General features: G+C 38.3%; 1 protein-coding gene and 1 non-coding gene across 2 annotated transcripts in view; one reads left to right on the top strand and one right to left on the bottom strand.

Moving 5' to 3' along the window:
- LOC136144132 (protocadherin-9-like) overlaps nt 1-21813 on the top strand; it is a 682777-nt gene that overhangs the window by 149400 nt on the left and 511564 nt on the right. The window lies entirely within an intron of this gene.
- Nucleotides 15526-15658, bottom strand: LOC136144548 (small nucleolar RNA SNORA42/SNORA80 family). Its single transcript, XR_010658576.1, has one exon. It is a non-coding gene; the product is annotated as a small nucleolar RNA SNORA42/SNORA80 family (small nucleolar RNA).

The following is a 21813-nucleotide window of genomic DNA, read 5'->3' as shown; positions in this document are numbered from 1 at the left end:
AGTCCATGGAATCACAAAGAGTCAGACAGGGCTGAGTGACTTTCACTTTCATATATATGTATGTGTGTGTGTGTATATATACATATACATATATATATACATATATATATAGAGAGAGAGAGTTAGTTATATTTGGGTATATATATATATATATATCAGTTCAGTTCAGTCACTCAGTCGTGTCCAACTCTGCAACCCCATGGAGTGTGGCACCGCCAGGTCTCCCTGTCCATCACCAACTTCCAGAGTTTACTGAAAATCATGCCCATTGAGCTGGTGATGCCATCCAACCATCTCATCCTCTGTCATCCCCTTCTACTCCCAGCTTCAATTTTTCCCAGCATCAGGGTCTTTTCAAATGAGTCAGCTCTTCACATCAGGTGACCAAAGTATTGGGGTTTCAGCTTCAACATCAGTCCTTCCAATGAATATTCAGGACTGATTTCTTTAGGAAGGACTGGTTGGATCTCCTTGCAGTCCAAAGGACTCTTAAGAGTCTTCTCCAACACAACAGGTCAAAAACATAAATTCTCTGGCACTCAACTTTCTTTACAGTCTATCTCTCACATCCATACATGACTACTGGAAAAACCATCGCCTTGGCTAGACAGATCTTTGTTGGCAAAGTAATGTCTCTGCTTTTTAATATCCTGTCTAGGTTGGTCATAACTTTTCTTCCAAGGAGTAAGTGTTTTTTAATTTCATGGTTGCAGTCACCATCTGCAGTGATTTTGGAGCTCCCAAAATTAAAGTCTGTCACTGTTTCCACTGTTTCTCCATCTATCTGCCATGAAGTGATGGGACCAGATGCCATGATCTTTGTTTTCTGACTATTGAGTCAACTTTTTCACTCTCCTTTTTCACTTTCATCAAGAGGCTCTTTAGTTCCTCTTCACTTTCTGACATAAGGGTGGAGTCATTTGCATATCTGAGGTTATTTATATTTCTCTCAGCAATCTTGATTCCAGCTTGTGCTTCTTCCAGCCCAGTGTTTCTCATGATGTACTCTACATATAAGTTCAATAAACATGGTGACAATATACAGCCTTGATGTACTCCTTTTCCTATATGGAAACAGTCTGTTGTTCCATGTCCAGTTTTAACTGTTTCTTCTTGACTTTCATACCGATTTATCAAGAGGCAGGTCAGGTGGTATGATATTCCCATCTCTTGAAGAATTTTCCACAGTTTATGTGATCCACACAGTGAAAGGCTTGGCATATTCAATAAAGCAGAAATAGATGTTTTTCTGGAACTCTCTTGCTTTTTTGATGATCCAAAGGATGTTGGCAATTTAATCTCTGTTTCCTCTGCCTTTTCTAAAACCAGCTTGAACATCTGGAACTTCACAGTTCACGTATTGTTGAAGCCTGGCTTGGAGAATTTTGTACATTACTTTACTAGCATGTGAGATTAGTACAATTGTGTGGTAGTTTGAGCATTCTTTGGCATTGCCTTTATTTGGTATTGGAATAAAAACTGACCTTTTTTAAACCCGTAGCCATGGCTGAGTTTTCCAAATTTTCTGGCATGTTGAGTGCAATGCTTTCATAGCACCACCTTTTAGGATTTGAAATAGCTCAACTGGAATTCCATCATCTCCACTAGCTTTGTTCATAATGATGCTCTCTAAGGTCCACTTGACTTCACATTCCAGGATGTCTGGCTCTAGGTGAGTGATCACACCACCTTGATGATCTGTGTCATGAAGATCTTTTTGTACAGTTTTTCTGTGTATCCCTGCCACCTCTTCTTAATATCTTCTGCTTCTGTTAGTTCCATACCATTTCTGCCTCCTATTGAGCCCATCTTTGCATGAAATGTTCTCTTGGTACCTGTAATTTTCTGAAAAAATCTCTAGTCTTTCCCATTCTATTGGTTTTCTCTATTTATTTGCACTGATCACTGAGGAAGGCTTTCTTATCTCTCCTTGCTATTCTCCTTGAAGTTGCAAACCACTTCAGTATTCTTGCCTTGAGAACCCCATGAATAGTATGAAAAGACAAGAATACAGACCACTGAAAAAGATGAACTTCCCAGGTTGCTAGGTGCCCAATATGCTACTGGAGATCAGTGGATGAATAACTCCAGAAAGAACGAAGACATGGAGCCAAAGCAAAAGCAACACCCAGTTGTGGATGTGACTGGTGATGGAAGCAAGGTCTGATGCTGTAAAGAGCAATATTGCATAGGAACCTGGAAAGTTAGGTCCATGAATCAAGGCAAAATGGAAGTAGTCAAACAGGAGATGGCAAGAGTAAACGTTGACATTTAGGAATCAGCGAACTTAAATGGACTGGAATGGGTGAATTTAACTCAGATGACCATTATATCGACAATGTGTGTGTGTGTGTGTGTGTATTAATATTCTTTTCCATCATGTTTTATTGCAGTATATTGAATATAGTTCCCTGTACAATTGTTTCATTTTTTTTTTTTAGGTTTTAATTATGGTTAATTTAAATTGTGACAGTCTGCTAAAAATAGAAAAACATGGAATATGTTTGAACTTATTGCTCTTCCTTTTCATACAACTCTATATACATAGTCCAAGATATTAGTCTTTGCTTTTTTAGAATTACTGCCAGAATACTAGCTCTGCCTGTCTATCAGATTCTCTTCTCAGTGATTTATGTAACTTTTCCTCATTTAACAATTAGGGTAATGCCAGAGGAAATTTTTTGTAAGCCTGACTTGTAATTAGGAACCTGAGAATTAGGAAGTTAGATAAATTTGCCTAGTGGTCATAGGTAATAAAAATTAGAATACTCTTAAAGCCTAGCTTGGAGAATTTTGAGCATTACTTTGCTAGTATGTGTAATGAGTACAACTGTGAGGTTGTCTGAACATTCTTGGGCATTGCCCTTCTTTAGGATTGGAATGAAAACTGACCTTTTCCAGTCCTGTGGTCACTGCTGAGTTTTCCAAGTTTGCTGGTGAATTGAGTGCAGCAATTTAACAGCATCATCTTTTGTGGTTTGATGTAGCTCAGCTGGAATTCTATCACCGCCACTAGATTTGTTCATAGTGATGCTTCCTAAAGCCCACTTCACTTCACACTCAAAGATTTCTGGCTCTAGGTGAGTGATCACAGCACCATAGTTATCGGGGCTATTAAGATCTTCTTTGTACAGTTCTTCTGTGTATACTTGCAGCCTCTTCTTAATATCTTCTGCTTCTGCTAGGCCCATACCTTTTTGGTCTTTATTGTGCCTGTCTTTGCATGACATGTTCCCTTAGTATTTCTGATTTTCTTGAAGTGTTCTCTAGTCTTTCCCATTCTATTATTTTCCTCTATTTCTTTGCTTTGTTCACTTTAGTTTTTCTTATCTTCCCTTGCTATTTGGAACTTTGCATTCAGATGAGTATATCTTTCCTTTCCTCCTTTGCCTTTCACTTCTCTTCCTTCCTCAGCTTTTCTCAGCTTTTGAAAGACCGTCTTAGACAACCATTTTGCCTTTTGCATCTATTTTCCTTGGGGATGAATTTTATCAACATCTCCTGTACAATGTTACAAACCTCTGTCCGTAGTTCTTCTCACACTCTGTGGATCAAATCTAAGCCTTCGAATGTGTTTGCCATTTCCACTGTATAATCATAAGGGATTAGATTTAGGTCACACCTGAATGGCTTAGTGGTTTACCTGCTTTCTTCAATTTAAGTTTCAATTTTGCAATAAGGAGATTGACAGGAGCAATATTGATAACCTCAGATATGCAAATGACACCACCCTAAAGTAGAAACCTAAGAGGAACTAATGAGCCTCTTGATGAAGGTGGAAGAGGGGAGTGAAAAAGCCGGCTTAAAACTCAACATTCAAAAAACTGTTATGGCATCCAGTTCCATCACTTTATGGCAAATCAATGGGTAAACAGTGGAAACAGTGGTAGACTTTATTTTGGGGGCTCCAAAATTGCTACAGATGGCGGCTGCCACCATGAATTAACGCTTGCTCCTTGGATGAAAAGCTCTGACAAACCTACACAGGATATTAAAAAGCAGAGACATTACTTTGCTGACAAAAGTCCATCTAGTCAAAGCTGTGGTTTTTCCAGTAGTCGTGTATGGATGTGAAATTTGGATCATAAAGAAGGCTGAATGCCCAAGAATTGATGTTTTTGAACTGTGGTGCAGGAGAAGACTCTTTAGAGTCCCTTAAAAACTGCAAGGACATCAAACCAGTCAATTATAAAGGAAATCAATCTTGAATATTTATTTGAGGGACTGATGCTGAAGCTGAAACTCCAATACTTTGGCCACCAGATGCGAAGAACTGACTCACTGGAAAAGACCCTGGTGCTGGGAAAGATTGAGGGCAGAAGAAAAGGGGGATGGCAGAGGATGAGATGGTTGGATGGCAGCACCAACTCAATGGACATGAGTTTGAGCAAGCTCTGGGAGATGGTGACACAGGGAAGCCTGGAGTGCTGCACTCCAAGGGATCACAGCGAGTCAGACATGACTGAGCAAATGAACAACAACTAAAATCCGAATCCAATTATAGTGGACAGCACAATCAATAGGGTTTTTGTTTGTTTGTTTCTGTATTTGTTTTTATCAAAGCTGTATACTGTCTCTTTGCTCATTGCAGGTCTATTATCTGTTAGTTTCTGTTGTTGGTTCTGGTATTGATGCAATGAAGATGGTATATGACCTCGAATCTTTTCCTTCTATCACTTACCATCATTATAATTAAAAGATTGGTATTGCAGTTAATGGCTTAATATCCACCTTCCCTGTCAAAATGTAATATCCAGGAGATCAGGGACCATGGTGAGCTCTTGCTAAATATTTATGAAAAAACAAACCAAAAATCAGAAAGACTGAATAATAAAGACTGAAGACAGGAAGGAGGGGAGGAAGGATGGAAGGAAGAGATGAAGAGAGAAAGGAAGAAGAAGAAAATGTTTCACATTCTCCTGTAAACCAAAAACTAAGTTGAACAAATAATGAAAACTCAGATGACTGCCATGAAGACATATAGGAATACGGTAGAGAAGCAAACCTAGATAGAAAGTGACATATAGGGTGGTACTAAAAGTTAAGTGGGCTTCCTTTGTGACTTAGCTCGTAAAGAATCTGCCTGCAAAGCTGGAGACCTGGGTTCAATCCCTGGGTTAGAAAGATCCCCTGGAGAAGGGAAAGGCTACCCACTTTTTTTTGGCCTGGAGAATTTAATGGACTGTATAGTCCATGGGGTTGCAAAGAGTTGGACACGACTGAGGACTTTTACACAAAAGTTAATTAGGAGGTAATTCAGGTGAAGGTGGTGGCAGGGTGGCAGCCTGAATTCAGGTGTTGGGGAGTCAGCCTGAACCTACTGTGTTTCATGATTCAGGTAAAGAATTTCGGATTTATCAATGACCATACTTTTATTTTTGAAAAGTTTCTTTGGCTTTAGGGTGTAAGAGACTTAAGGGGGTAAAGTGTAGATTTATGCCTGAAGGTACAAAGAAGGAAAATTCATCAAGTTAGGGTAGAGATATTGTTATAATGAGAGGCTCTCTGCAGAAGCTGGAGGGACATGGTGACTGAAGGGCAGTCTTTTGATGAGAGATCCCTGGGAATATATACCCAGACTTATTTGTTTGCTCACTGTCCTTCTTCTACTGACGTCCCCTTGACTGAATCCAGCTTAGACAGAAGGCAGGAGGGTTCTGTTGAGACTCTCTATACTATTGACTCTATAGCCTCCTAGGTTCAAAGCATGTAGAGAAAGGGAAATGTTAAAACACCATTATAAATTAGTCTTCTTGAGAAATGACAGCTTGATCAAAGATGCTTGGTCACACTGCCTAAAGCTAAAGATTCTAAAGCTTAAAGCAGAAGATCCTCCAGTTCTTTAAGCTGACTTACATGTTTACTTAGGGGATATGAGTAATACTTTTTCTGTCTATTGTAAGTATTAAATATTGCTTCTGCTGCTTCATTTAACAAAATTGGATAACTTTTCACTATTGAACAGTACAAGCAATCTCATTTCCTAGTGCAAGTGGAATGATTCTCAATTTACCACCTCCATATTTCACTTAATAAAGATTTGCTTTTAAAACATAGACTCACAAGGTCTTGAGATGTATCTAAATGAGTACTGATTTCTCAGTCATTTATTTTCAGAAAGAAATACCCCCCAGCCACCAAATTATCCCTTATACCTCTTCAGTTCAGTTCAGTCACTCAGTCGTGTTCGACTCCTTGCGACCCCATGAATCGCAGCACACCTGGCCTCCCTGTCCATCACCAACTCCCAGAGCTTACTCAAACTCATGCCCATCGAGTCGGTGATGCCATCCAGCCATCTCATCCTCTGTCGTCCCCTTCTCCTCCTGCCCCCAATCCCTCCCAGCATCAGGGTCTTTTCCAATGAGTCAACTCTTCACATCAGGTGGCCAAAGTACTGGAGTTTCAGCTTCAGCATCAGTCCTTGCAATGAACAGCCAGGACTGATCTCCTTCAGGATGGGCTGGTTGGACCTCCTTGCAGTCCAAGGGACTCTCAAGAGTCTTCTCCAACACCACAGTTCAAAAGCATCAATTCTTCGGCACTCAGCTTTCTTCACAGTCCAACTCGCACAGCCATACAGGACCACTGGAAAAACCATAGCCTTGACCAGATGGACCTTTGTTGGCAAAGTAATGTCTCTGCTTTTCTTTTTTCTTCCTTTTTTTTTTTTTTTTCGTTTATTTTTATTAGGTGGAGGCTAATTACTTTACAATATTGTAGTGGTTTATGCCATACATTGACATGAATCAGCCATGGATTTACATGTATTCCCCATCCCGGTCCCTCCTTCCACCTCCCTCTCCACTTGATCCCTCTGGGCCTTCCCAGTGCACCAGCCCTGATGTCTCTGCTTTTTAATATGCTATCTAAGTTGGTTATAACTTTCCTTCCAAGGAATAAGCGTCTTTTAATTTCATGGCTGCAGTCACCATCTGCAGTGATTTGGGAGCCCCAAAAATAAAGTCTGATACTGTTTCCACTGTCTCCCCATCTATTTCCCATGAGGTGATGGGGTCAGATGCCATGATCTTAGTTTTCTTAATGCTGAGCTTTAAGCCAACTTTTTCACTCTCCTCTTTCACTTCCATCAAGAGACTTTTTAGTTCCTCTTCACTTTCTGCCATAAGGCTGGTGTCATCTGCATATCTGAGGTTATTGATATTTCTCTCAGCAATCTTGATTCCAGCTTGTGCTTCTTCCAGTCCAGCGTTTCTCCTTATGTACTCTGCATATAAGTTAAATAAGCAGGGTGATAATATACAGCCTTGACGTACTCCTTTTCCTATTTGGAACCAGTCTGTTGTTCCATGTCCAGTTCTAACTGTTGCTTTCTGACCTGCATACAGGAAGGCAGGTCAGGAGGTCTGGTATTCCCATCTTTTTCAGAAATTTCCACAGTTTATTGTGATCCACACAGTTGAAGGCTTTGGCGTAGTCAATAAAGCAGAAATAGATGTTTTTCTGGAACTCTCTTACTTTTTCGATGATCCAGCAGATATTGGCAATTTGATTTCTGGTTCCTCTGCCTTTTCTAAATCCAGCTTGAACATCTGGAAATTCACGGTTCATGTATCGCTGAAGCCTGGCTTGGAGAATTTTGAGCATTACTTTACTAGCATGTGAGATGAGTGCAATTGTGTGGTAGTTTGAGCATTCTTTGGGATTGCTTTTCTTAGGGCCCCAATAAAGACCTAGACTTTTTCTAGAACTTTCACCACTTTTCCTCATGCTTTCGATTGTAAAAAGAGGTAGTTTGACCAAATAGCTGGTTAATGACACTGCTTGAGGCTTTAAAGTTCTGTGATTCTGTTTCCTGGAAGATCATCTAATTGAAAGCCAGTGTTTGTTGCAGTGACCACTTAAGGATATCATCTTCAAAAAAAGCAGCACATTTTAACTTCAGTCACAGGGTGATGTGATCTTGCTGAATTTCTAACTGCAAAGCAACTGCATGTGGTCTGTAGGTCAACTTTTAATAGCATAAGTATATTTTGGTTGATAGACTTGTAACCACACTGTTATCAAAGTGGTTCCATGAAACGTAGAGAATTGCAACTTAGAAAAAAATATAGCTGTTAATGATGCCAAAGAACTTCAGGAGACTGCTTTCTAAATGTTATTTTTTCTATATTATCTCTTCTTTCATTATAGTGCTACACCCAATTAAAGCATGAAGCACTTAACCTATACTTGTGAAAAAAGCAGTTTATGATGGGTGTGATCATGGTCCCATAGGTCTAATTATCTCAGTTGGCTCCCAATTAATCCATGGAGTTGTTAGGGCCTTCTTTTAATTAGACCTCTTCCTCTTAAAGAACAATCTTTTATTTTCATATTTCACTTTATTATTTCCTTTACTGGAGCCCTGCAAGGTGGGGATACTTCTTTGAAATGTACTTGTTTGTTTGATGGGTAATTCAGATTTAATAAAGATGATATTTTTAACCAGATCTGCTTCTGAGTAGAGATATAAATGCAAGTCCTTCTCTATGAAAATTAAGTACAAATATGTACAAAGTGAGATGAGGCATACCTTGCATATATTAAGTTTAACATTTTTCTCATTATATCCCATTGATCTTTTTGCATTATCTCCCTGAAAAGTGACAAAGAATTAACAGAGTTTGGAAGTGTTTTTTTTTTTTTTTTTTTTTTTCCTATCTGATTTACCTGTTAACTTTATTATGTTTAAGGACATTAATTTACGTTTTAAATTAAGATATAATAAAATGAGCTTTAGAAAGGAGACATTTGATCTGCAGTGACATTTTGCCTGTTAAATCTCCTCTAGGCCACAGATAAAATATAAAGGATAAAAGGTTGCTTTGTCAGCAAGGGGTTTCCTTTATATTTGCTTTGTGGTAGGTGATATACTCTTGCATTCTTTTCAGAGTTCATAATAAATATAAATAAAAACCTCTTTGAAATTACAGATTAAAATTGAAAATCATATTCTTTCCAGGCAACTGTCTATGCTGTTAAAATTATTGTTTTATGTATGAGTAAAATTTTCTGTTAGATCCAGAATTGATACAACTTTATAGGAGTAAAATTTCCTTTGTCACATCCTGCATATCCTATTCACTGGCATAGGGTGTTTTTCCTGAAGAAGAGGAAACCAAACCATTTGATGGTGAAAACAGTTGACATTACAGGAATTTAGGAAATTAGGTTTCATGAAGATTTAATTGCCTCAAAACTTTGTTATGTATGCTGAGCCTTATATAAATAAACATAAATTTAAACTTCTGTTTGGAAAATCTGGCTAACCACACAAGATATAAACTTAATTCAATTTCTTTAATTATTTGTGTCTTTAGTTGTACCTACCAGTGCCATTAGGAAAATATTTACACATGTAATATCTTCCAGGATAACAATGAACTATAAAAGTATTAAATACACAAAACATCTATAAATATTAGATTTATGCTAACATTGAATGTTCTTGACTAGGAACTTCTAGAAAGGTAAACCTTGACACCAGAACTTTCTTAATTCTAGTCTTTACCACTGAAAAGTTGATTTGTCGACCCATATATTCCTTTCTGTCTGCAATGTAAGACCTGGGTTGGATTCCTGTGTCAGTAAGATAAGAGTAGGGAATGGCAAACCACTCCAGTATTCTTGCCTGGAGAAACCCATGGGCAGAGGAGCCTCGCAGGCTATATTGTACATAGGGCCACAAAGAATCATACATGACTAAAGCAATTTAGCACATGTGTATATTCTTTCCTGGTATCAACAATCACACTCTGTTGCTATTTCTACTTTTCAAGTCTGTCCACTCTACTAGACTGAGGAGATGTAGTCCTCAGCCTTAACAATCCCTGCAATTCCAGCTCTTTTGTAAATGTCTGATGGATTTACAAAGCTTTCAACAAATGTTTATAGTCTTTCTTTAAGAGAAGTGAAAGAAGGATCACTTTCAATATCTATGCAGAGGGACTGTGCCATCAACAAGACTGATTACTATTGACATTCCCTTAGTACTTCAGAAAAAGAAGAAGAAAAAGAAGAAAACAAAACAAAACAAAACAGCTATATTGAGCATCATTCAACAGAATTACTTTATCCTGTATTCCACCCTCTAGTGAATATTATTAGAAAGAGGTCACACAGACTCTGGCCCTTTGTTGTCAATCTGGTCAATGTAACCAACTCCTTTCCTGAAAAGAACCTACTAGGCACTTTTTTTTAAAAGTTCAAAAGGATCAGTGGATATATCACTTTTAAGGTGGGTATGAATTTTAGTCTGCAGCTGGCATGAGCTAACAGAAAAGAACCCGAATCTCCAGTGTTTAAGTTTAAATGAAAAATATTTGAAAAAACATTGTCGGACAAAATTCACACTATCTTGACTCAATTTTTCTTAGATGGGAAACTGCATGGAAAGTAAATTGCCAGGATACTGTTTAGTGACTAGTGATCAAGGAGCCCAGCAGTAGGATCTAAATAAAAACTTAGGCTAAAATTTGCTTTCAATTTTCACATCTGCAGTTTCCCTACACAACCTTGCCTTTGGTCTTATGGATATCACCTCCCCAGTACAGTATCTGTAAGTCACTGCCAGTGAATATTTCAGTGACTCCTTTTCCTTGGCTGCTTTGTCAACCATACCTCTTCAAATTGTCACAATCTTTCTTTCAATAGGTTTCTACTTCAGCTAGGTTTTTAGACTCTAGATCTGACTTAGAAGTCAATTTATTTCTTAACATTCAAACCACTGGTCTTGGTTTTACCCCTTAACTTGCTTGAAAGCAGTGTTATTCCCCTACTTTTGCTTATAGAATCCCACCGAAAAATCAAATGACAACTACATCAGATGTTCAAAAAGCTTACTGAATAAAACCCCAGGTGGTACTCTTACACTATGTTACAATAGCTGATACCAGTGTGAGTCATATTTCTTGAGGAAACTAAAATCTCCATTTATATTGGGTTTACTGTTTTCCATAGGAAACTTTAAACATCTAGCAGCACTGATGACTCATCTATCTCAATAACTGAATTTCCCGAACACAAGGGAGTTAGAATGTTAGAATATTTAATGCTATCAAGAGCAATCTATTTTCTAGGTTTATTGTTCTCCCCTTTTCCTCTCTCTTCTCCCCCTTCTGGCTCCCCTTTCCTCTGCCCTAATCAACTCTGCCTTTTTCTTCTCTTCCTCCTCCTTCACATATTTTTTCTTATTTTTCTCATTATTCTACTCTCTGAACTATATTTCCCAAATTCAGATCTGTAGATGGCTATTAGAATTATCTCCACAGTCCAATTTAAAAAATTGTTCATAAGAAATGTGTTTTGGCATATCTAGGTTGTGATCTTGGGTTATGTTACTTCTTCTTCTAATTCTCAGTTATGTCTGGAAATGATTAGGTACATTTATATTTGTGTGTACATTTATATTTGTTCGAGAGAGTCTCCAGCACCTCCCTTTGCTAAGCACCAGCTTCCTACCTTGGCAGGATCATGGTCAGATAACTGTCTTTTTATGGACACTTTCAACAACTGCCACAGCAGCTGATTATGGCACAATTTCTACCCATCATTGAGATGTCACCACTTGTAAACTCCTCCATGGTTTTCTGAACTCCAGTTCTCCCTTCTGTCATTTCCTCTCCTCTTCTCTTTCCTCTCTTTTTCCTTCGTCCCCTCTCTAATAGTAAATTCTTTCTCTTGATGCATCACAACCTGAAACGTCTCACCAGTTTATGTCAAGCGAGTAGAATTGCTGCTATTTTATTATTTTTAATGAACTAACCGATCACAGTACATGGGGTATGGTCATGGGTCTTGATTTAATTCTTCGCTGCTACCCAGATTGTGGCTGTTTTCTAAATTAAACCTGAGCATTCTGAGCATTTAGTTTTCTGAATGTTGAGTTTTAAGCCAACTTTTCCACTCTCCTCTTTCACTTTCATCAAGAGGTGCTTTAGTCCTTGTTCTCTTTCTGCCATAAGGGTGGTGTCATCTGCATATCTGAGGTTATTGATATTTCTCCTGGCAATCTTGATTCTAGCTTGTGCTTCATCCAGTCCAGCATTTCTCATGATGCATTCTGCGTACAAGTTAAACAAGCAGGGTAACAATATACAGCCTTGACGTACCCCTTTCCTGATTTGGAACCAGTCTGTTGTTCCATGTCTGGTTCTAACTGGTGCTTCTTGACCTCCATACAGAGTTCTCAGGAGACAAGTAAGGTGGTCTGATATTCCCATCTCTTTAAGAATTTTCCACAGTTTATTGTGATCCATACAGTCAAAGGCTTTGGTGTAGTCAATAAAGCAGAAGCAGATGTTTTTCTGGAACTCTCTCATTTTTTCAGTGATCCAAAAGATGTTGGCAATTTGATCTCTGGTTTCTCTGTTTTTTCTTGAACATCTGGAAGTTCACAGTTCACATACTGTTGAAGCCTGGCTTGGAGAATTTTGAGCTAATATTACTTTGCTAGCAAAGATGAGTGCAATTGTGCAGTAGCTTGAGAATTCTTTGGCATTGCCTTTGTTTGGAATTGGAATGACAACTGACCTTTTCCAGTCCTGTGACCACTACTGTTTTCCAAATTTGCTGACATGTTGAGTGTAGCACTTTCACAGAATCTCCTTTTAGGATTTGGAATAGCTCAACTAGAATTCCATCACTACCACTAGCTTTGTTTGTAGTTATTCTAAGGCCCACTTGACTTTGCATTCTAGGATGTCTGGCTCTAGATGAGTGATCACACCATTGTGGTTATCTGGGTCATGAAGGTCTTTTTTGTACAGTTCTTCTATGTATTCTTGCCACCTCTTCTTAATATTTTCTGCTTCTGTTATGTTTATGTGTGTGTGCTAAGTCACTTCAGTCATGTCCAACTCTTTCCTATCCAGTGGACCATAGCCCACCAGTCACCTTTGTCCATGGGATTTACCAGGCAAGAATCCTGGAGTGGGTTGCAGTGCCCTCCTCCAGGGGATCTTCCCAACCCAGGGACTGAACTCACGTCTCTTAAGTCTACCTGCGTTGGTGGGCAGATTCTTTAACACTAGCACCACCCGGGATTCCCCATACCCCATCTACGGTGCTTTATTATTTCTAACAAGTCATTCATCACTGGATGCCTCTGTTCTCAATAAATCAACTTTCTGCATAAGATAGTTTTATTCAATAGTCTATTCCAAGATTATTAACATGAAGAGTTTTCATATACAAAAAATACCCCAAAGTAAACATTCACAAATTTAGGATCCACAAGGAAAAGTTATATGGAAAAAAAAAATCCCAACTTTTTTTCCCCCCAAAGTTTCTTAAATTATAAAGATAATTATTTTAAACACATGTGTTTGTCCTCTATGCATACATTTTTAAACTAATGGATATGTTCTGTGTAGCAATAAGGAGAATATTTTTGTGCTATTTCAAGGCTTGCTCTTGTTTTTGAGTTCTAAGTCATGTCTAACTCCTTGCAACCCCATGGACTGCAGAATGCCAGGCTTCCCTGTTCTTCACTGTCTCTCAGAGTTTGCTCAAACTCATGTCCATTGAATCTGTGATGCCATCTAACCATATCATCTTCAGCCACCCTCTTGTCCTTTTGCTTTAAATCTTTCCCAACATCAGGGTCTTTTTCAATAAGTCAGCTCTTCTCATCAGGTGGCCAGAGGACTGGCGCTTCAACTTCAGCATCAGTCCTTCCAATGAATATTCAGGGTTGATTTCCTTTAGAGTTGACTGATTTGATTTCCTTGCTGTCCAAGGAACTCTCAAGAGTCTTCTGTACCCTCATTTGAAAATATCAATTACTTGGGGTTCAGCATTCCTTTTTTTAAAAATTGTTTTAAATTAATTAATTTATTTATTTTACTTTACAACATTGTATTGGTTTTGCCATACATTGACTTGAATCCACCATGGATGTACATGTGTCCCCCATCCTGAAACCCCCTCCCACCTCCCTCCATATCCCATCCCTCTGGGTCATCCCAGTGCACCAACCACGAGCATTCTATATCATGCATCTAACCTGGACTGGCGATTCGTTTCACATATGATAATTTACATGTTTCAATGTCATTCTCACATATCATCCCACCCTCGCCCTCTCCCACAGAGTCCAAAAGACTGTTCAATACATCTGTGTCTCTCTTGCTGTCTCGCATACAGGGTTATCATTACCATCTTTTTAAATTCCGTATATATGCGTTGGTATACTGTTTTGGGGCTTGGCATTCTTTATGGTCTCATTCTCATGTCTCTTCATGACTACTGGGAAAGCCATAGCTTTGACAATATGAACCTTTGTCAACAAAGTGTTGCCTTTGCTTTTTAATACGCTAATTAGGTTTGTCATAACTTTCCTTCCAAAGAGCAAAAGTCTTTTAATTTCCTGGCTGCAGCCACTGTCCACAGTGTTTTTGGAGTCCAAGAAAATAAAATCTGTCACTACTTCCACTTTTCAGCCTTCTATTGATGGGATCGGATACCATGATCTTAGTTTTTTGAATGTTGAGTTTTAAACCAGCTTTTTCATTCTCTTTCACCCTCATCAAGAGGTTCTTTAGTTCCTCTTCACTTTCTGCCATGAGAATGGCATCATTTGCATATCTGAGGTTGTTAATATTTCCCCCAGCAATCTTGACTCCAGCTTGTGAACTCATCCAACCCAGCACTTTGCTTGATGTACTCTGCATATAAGTTAAGTAAAGAGGATGATGATATACAGCCTTGATATACTGCTTTCCCAGTTTTGAACCAGTCACTTTTTCCATGTAAGATTCCAACTGTTCTTCGGAGACAGGTAGGGTGGTCTGGCTTTCCCATCTCTAAGAATTTTCCACAGTTTGTTGTTACTGTAGTCAATGAAGCAGAAGTAGGTGCTTTTCTGGAATTCTCTTCCTTTCTTTATGATCTGGGGAAAGTTGGCAACTTAATCTCTGGTTCCTCTGCCTTTTCTAAACTCAACTTAAATATATGGAATTCTCAGTTTACATAGTGCTGAAGCCTGACTTAAAGGATTTTGTGCTTAACCTTATCAGCATGTGAAATGAGTGCAATTTTATGGTAATTTGAATATTTTTGACACTGGCTTTCTTTGGGATTGGAGAGACAACTGACCTTTCCAGTCCTGTGGTCACTGCTATATTTTCCAAATTTGCTGATATATTGAGCCCAGCACTTTTACAGCATCATCTTTTAGGATTTGAAATGGTTCAGCTGGAATTCCATTACCTCCACTAATTTTGTATGTAGTAATATTTCCTGAGGTCCATTTGACTTCACATGCTAGGATTCCTGACTCTGGGTGAGTGACCACACCATCATGATTATCCCTGTCATTAAGACCATTTTTGCAATGTTCTTTTGTGTATTCTTACAACCTCTTCTTAATCTCTTTTGCCTCTGTTATGTCTTTACTGTTTCTGTCCTTTATCATGCCCATCCTTGCTTGAAATGTTCCCTTGATATCTCCAGTTTTCTTGAGGAGATCTCTAGTCTTTCCCGTTCTGTTGTTTTCCTCTATTTCTTTTTTTTTTTTTTCCCCACTGTGCAACCCGCTTCAGTGCCTGCAGCCTACTGGCAGAGGCCAGGCAATGGTTCAGGGCCGAGTTTGCTCTGGCATGGGACACTATGAGAGGCCCAGGGGGACGAGCCTGCCATAAATCCAAACCCATGCATTGTTTTCCTCTATTTCTTTACATTGTTCACTTAAGAAGGTCTTCTTATCTTTCCTTGCTCTTCTTTGGAACTCTGCATCCACTTTGTATATCTTTTCCTTTCTCTCTTGCTTTTTTCTTCTCTTCTTTCCTCAGCTATTTATAAAGCCTCCTCAGACAACCACTTTGCCTTCTTACAGTTCTTTTTCTTTGGGATGGTTTTGGTCACTACTTCCTGCAAAATGTTAAGAAGCTCTCTCCACAGTTCTTCAGGTAGTCTGTCTACCAAATCTAATCCTTTGAGTCTATTTTTCATCTCCACTTGTAATCATAAGGAATTCAATTTAAGTCATACCTGAATGGTCTAGTCATTTTCCATATTCTCTTCAATTTAAGCCTAAATGCTAGAATAAGGAGCTGTTGATCTGAGTCGCAGTCAACCCCAGGTCCTGTTTTTGCTGTCTGTATAGAGTTTCTCCATCTTTGACTGCAAAGAATACATTCAATCTGAAATTAGTATTGACCATTCGGTAGTCCATGTGTAGAGCTGTCTCTTGTGTTTTTGGGAAAAGGTGTTGGCAGGTGTGTTCTCTTGACAAAACTCAGTTATAACATTAGTTGACAGTGATAAGTTTTATATATATATATATATACTGCTGCTAAGTCGCCTCAATTATGTCCAACTCCGTGCAACCCCATAGAGGGAAGCCTATCAGGTCCCTCTGCCTCTGGGATTTTCCAGGCAAGAATACTGGAGTGGGATGCCATTTCCTTCTCGAATGCATGCATGCATGCTAAGTCGCTTCAGTTGTGTCTGACTTTTTGTGACCCGATGGATTCTAGCCCACCTTCAGGCCCACCTACTCTGTCCATGGGGTTCTCCAAGAATACTAGAGTGGGTTGCCATGCTCTTTTCCAGGGAATCTTCCCGACCCCGGGATCAAACTCATGTCTCTTACATGTCATGCATTGGCAGCTGGGTTCTTTACCACTAGTGCCATCTGGGAAGCCATAAATATTTATGTATATATGGAAAATATCAATAAATCAGGGTTTTCTTAATGGACATCATTAACAATGACACAAAGCTGTAATAGAATTTTGAGTAGCATCAATCTCTCCTTTACTTGCTCAGAAATCACTGTGTGCCACGCTGGTAAAGCTGAAATGATTAACTGCAGCCTTCTGTGCTATTGAACTTGCCCTGGACATGACTTTGAACTCCATTGTACAGATCTGTGTTAGAGGACATAGAATAATTGTGTTGTTCCTTTCTCTCATTTTTTCTTTTTTGTTTTGGAAAACAGATTTTTTAAAGCTAAATTATAAAATTACATTGTGTTATGGGAAATCCTATTCCTTTCTTCAAACCATTTAACCTTTAGTCTAATGGAGATGTAACTTCATGATCTATAGTTGTTTTAAGGTCTAGAGTTGGAACATCTCATATAATCTGTATGGAAAGTTTTATGTGTAAATGCTAATAACTATAACCCAAAGTAACTGAATTGAGTTAACTTCTGTCTGAGCCACGAGCTGCTTATTGCCGGGACCTTATGTTTTAATTGACCTTGACTTTAACTGAAATAAAACATTCTCTAAAGACAGAATGAGATTGAAGAGCTTCTGTTTGCTTTTTGTTGTACACATGCATGTGTATGTTTGTGTGTATAATTGATCATTAGATTTTTATTTTCACTTTGGAGACATTGTCATATTTCACCTGTTTAGGAAATATAAAAGACCCTATATGCAATTGTCCAGTTTTCACTATTAAAGAGATTAAATTCTTCAGACATACCATTAAACTAAGTTTGGGATTTAGGCCAGACGGCCTTGGCCCAGGACTTGTTGGAAGCACAGACTGAGTCTTGTGATTGTCTTCTGCATGGGGTCTCTGCCATTGACCTTGACTGTATCTCACCACTCCTATTAAATCACACTTCTAATAAAAATTCCTTCTCATCCCTCTCTACTTAGTGCGATAGCATAATTTCTTCTTCCTCTCCATGGGGAGAGAGCAAATTAGCCAAGATTCTGTGGTCAAGCTCTCTCTCCCACATTTTGTAAATAATGACTATTAACAACTGAGATCATTTATAGCACTAGGCATGTGTGTCATGAGATACCTGTTTGGTCATGAGTTACTTTGTGTGGTATGCCTATATAAGCTTCACCATGAAAGCCCTGGCTGCTGCTGCACTGGGGCTACATTGGAGAAACATAATAATTATGTTGTATATGAGGATATGTTATGGCTATATTATGGTTATGTTGTGGCTTCTCCTACGATGTTGCTTCAGCCAGGAATGAGGTTGTGTTATAGCTGCCATGCCAGCAAGGAGAGAATAAACATGTCTGCAGCTCCCATGGCTCCTCACATCTGCTTCAAACTTCTTAGCTCTCACCTTGCCTACCCTGGGTTTAGCAAACAGTGTGAACAGCAAGACAATTGGTGCTGTGAACAGGATCAACAATACACTCTCTTTTGAAATTCTCTTTGGGTATCTCTTTAAAAAAATAGGAGATAGGGTCAAAGGTACACTTATTTGGCTATATCAGCTCTATTTTAAATTTGGAATGAAAAATTCTATTGGCCTCAGTGGAATCATCCTTATCCTAATCCAACTTCACTTTCTTTTCCTTTGTGGTTCCATATTTCACATTCTTGCTATGAAATATCACCTTTTATTTGGTTCTGATTTTATCTTTCAATGCAACTGCTAATTGTGAAATACAGCTTGTTGTTTGTATGTTGACTTTCCTGAGTTGTATATTATTTTCCAGTTTTACCTGTGTTTGGGCTTCCCTGGTAACTCAGCAGGTAAAGAATTTGCCTGCAGTACAAGAGAACCTGGTTCAATTGCTGGATAGGGAAGATCCCCTGGAGAAGGGATAGGCTACCCACTCCAGTATTCTTGGGGTCCCTGCTGCCTCAGGCAGTAAAAGAATCCACCTGCAATGTGGGAGTTATGGATTTGATCCCTGGGTTGGGAAGATCACCTGAAGGACAGCATGGCAACCCACTCTAGTGTTCTTGCCTGGAGAATCCCCATGGACAGAAGGATCCTGGTGGGCTACAGTCCATCCAGTGACAGAGTTGGACTCGATTGAGTAACTAAGGCAAGGCACATTTGAATTCTAGCCCTGTATCCTCAAAGGTAAACTCTCTAGTCTGATTTCCATCATTTACAGCTTCTAGCAACTTTTTTTTCATTTTTTAAAAATGAGGACACATAGAAATTTATTTAATGAATAAAACAACCAAAAATGATCATTTAAGGAAACCTGGACCTAAACTCTCAAAACTATATTATTGTAATCATTAATTTAAAGTAAGCTTTTAGCAAGACCTAAAAAAATAATTCCTTGACTTATGGGATACAATAAGAATAAAGTAAAATAATTTTACTTTCATAGGCTAAATTAACTATTCCAGGTCAACCAACGGTGTTCTCTATGAAGTTATTCAATGACCCACAGTAAGGGCAGCTCCAGCATCATCAACTGATGCTTACCAATGTCACACTGGAAAAGGCAGAGAGGAGGAATTTTGAATCTAACATGCAAATTGGTTTGTAAATCAAAAAAGTGACCATACACAGCTGAAGAAGTGGTGAAAAATATGGCCTTAGATGGGCAATAATTGCCAGCTACAACTTTATTATTATCAAATAAGCAGAGAACAGAACTTGTACAATTTCCAAGATCCACCTTGATCCCTTTGACGTAGAGAAAAATATGATTTTTGAACAAGAGTATCAGGCTATGGTTTTTCCAGTAGTCTTGTATGGATGTGAGAGTTGGACTATAAAGAAAGCTGAATGCCAGAGAATTGATGCTCTTAAACAGTGGAATGGAGAAGACTCTTGAGAGTCCCTTGGACTGCAAGGAGATCAAACCAGTCAATCCTAAAGAAAATCAGTCCTGAATATTCATTGGAAGTTCTGATGCTAAAGCTAAAACTGCAATACTTTGGCCACCTGATGTGACAAACTGACTCATTTGAACAGACCCTGATGCTGGGAAAGATTGAAGACAGGAGGAAAAGGGGACAGCAGAGGATGAGATGGTTGAAGAGCATCACTGACTTGATGGACATGAATTTGAGCAAGCTCCAAGAGTTGGTGATGGACAGGGAAGCCTGGCATTCTGCAGTCCATGGGGTCACAAAGAGTCGGACACGATTGAGCAACTGAACTGAACCGAACTGATGAGGTTTAAAAATGAATCTTAAAAACAAAGGAATTGGAACTAACAGTCCCATTATGTGCAGCTGATATGGTTCATTCTGCTATGCATCAAAGATACTTCTGCAAAATATCTGTTGACCTCCTTGATAGTAATGTATGAGGTTATGGATCTTTTATCTTTCTGTTATCTTTAATAATGAACACTGGTGAATCATCCAATAGAATTCCTAAAATTATTTGTATTGTTCAGACTTTATAATCTTGTATGACAGACACTTTAATAAGGTAACTCATGGATGACAAAAATATCCATTTATCTTAATCTTCTTCATAATATACTTGATTGTTCATTGCTCTAATATGCTACAATTTGGCAAACATGTTCATATTCATCTTACTTATATTCCTCATCATTTTTAGATATACTAATTCTGAACTGACAAATTGTTTCTTTTTAAGAATTTAATATACTGCTTCACCCACAATAGGCATTTAATTATGAGTATGTAGGTCTAAGTCTAATTTTAGGCTACCTTAATTTCAGCCATATCTTCACTCCCTTGAGTAATACAGCTGTTTACTCTGGCCTTCTGCAGCTCTATGGTATTAATCAAGATATGACCAAATATACTCAGCACTTGTTGTTAATAAGGTACCCTGCTGAGAACTTCAAGGGGTGCAAAAGATTTTGACATGTACAGAGAGCCACTCAAGTGCAGAGGTCTCCTGTTCCATAGTCACTGGAACAAAGCCCTGGAGAATTGCCCTGTATGTGTTGATTTCTCATTAATTGTAATTTTCCCCTTGTGCTCTTTTACTTTTTTGTTCATCCTTATTTTCCTGGACGTTTCCAAATCTAGGGCATATACTTTTTATTTCCTCAGGTGATAGATTTATAAGATTCCTCTCTTGCATTCTCCAATACTTTAGACCCCCTGATTTAAGTTGGTTTTATAGTTCTTTTAGAATATACTTACTATGGATTCAGAAAATCAAAAATGTTTTTTCACATTAAAGAAAGTTAAGCAAGAGGGATCTGCAAAGCAGTGGACACCTATTTTTTGTGACAAAAATACTTATCCCTTTATTTAGCAAAGTGTTATACAATACAGTGGAAAGATGAGTTTTAATGCCCAAAATTCTTTTATTCCCAACTCCAATACATTATTTCAACTGAACAGACATATACTGCATACTTACAATATGTCAGTCAGTCTCTTAACTAAGTACTGTAGGTTCATTAAAGAATAGGACAGTCCTAGCTCTAAAAAGTATTTATAGTCTGCTATCTCTGTGGTATAGTTAATCTAGTAAATATGTGTAGGTGCTAATTTCCTTCTCTATATGAATGGGATAATATCTGCCTCTTAAGATTATTAGGATAAAAATGATTTTATTCAACTCTCATAATTATAAAATATGAAACTTTATGTTACTACTCTGGCATCAGCAAATGTTTGGTCCTTCAATTAAAGTATTTTAAAATTTTAACATTAGAGTTTCATTAGAGATTATTTGAATATTAACTTCTCATAGAAGGAAAAACAGCTAAACATCCCCAAAGCACATTGCAAGCTTGAGATAAGTGATTTCTTGCAAATACCTTCCACTTTGTAACAATGCATGCAATTCATTCATCACTGATAAAGTTTCTTCATATGAAATAAATTTTACATATATATTTATTGTATATAAATTTCAGCATGTGTGCATACATGCTAAGTCACTTCAATCTTGCCTGACTCTTTGCAACTCCATGAACTGCAGCCTGGCTTCCCTGTCCTTCACTATCTCTTGCAGTTTTCTCAAATTCATGTCCATCGAGTTGATGATGCCATACAACCATCTCAGTCTCTGTCACTTCCTTCTCCTCTTGCCCTCAATATTTCCCAGCATCAGGGTCATTTCCAATGAGTCAACTCTTTGTATCAGGTGGCCAATGTAATGGAACTTCAGCTTCATCATCCATGCTTCCAATGAAG

The sequence above is a fragment of the Muntiacus reevesi genome, chromosome 11 (genome assembly GCF_963930625.1).
Source record: "Muntiacus reevesi chromosome 11, mMunRee1.1, whole genome shotgun sequence".
Lineage (NCBI taxonomy): Eukaryota > Metazoa > Chordata > Mammalia > Artiodactyla > Cervidae > Muntiacus > Muntiacus reevesi.
This window is presented reverse-complemented; position numbering and strand designations above follow the sequence as displayed.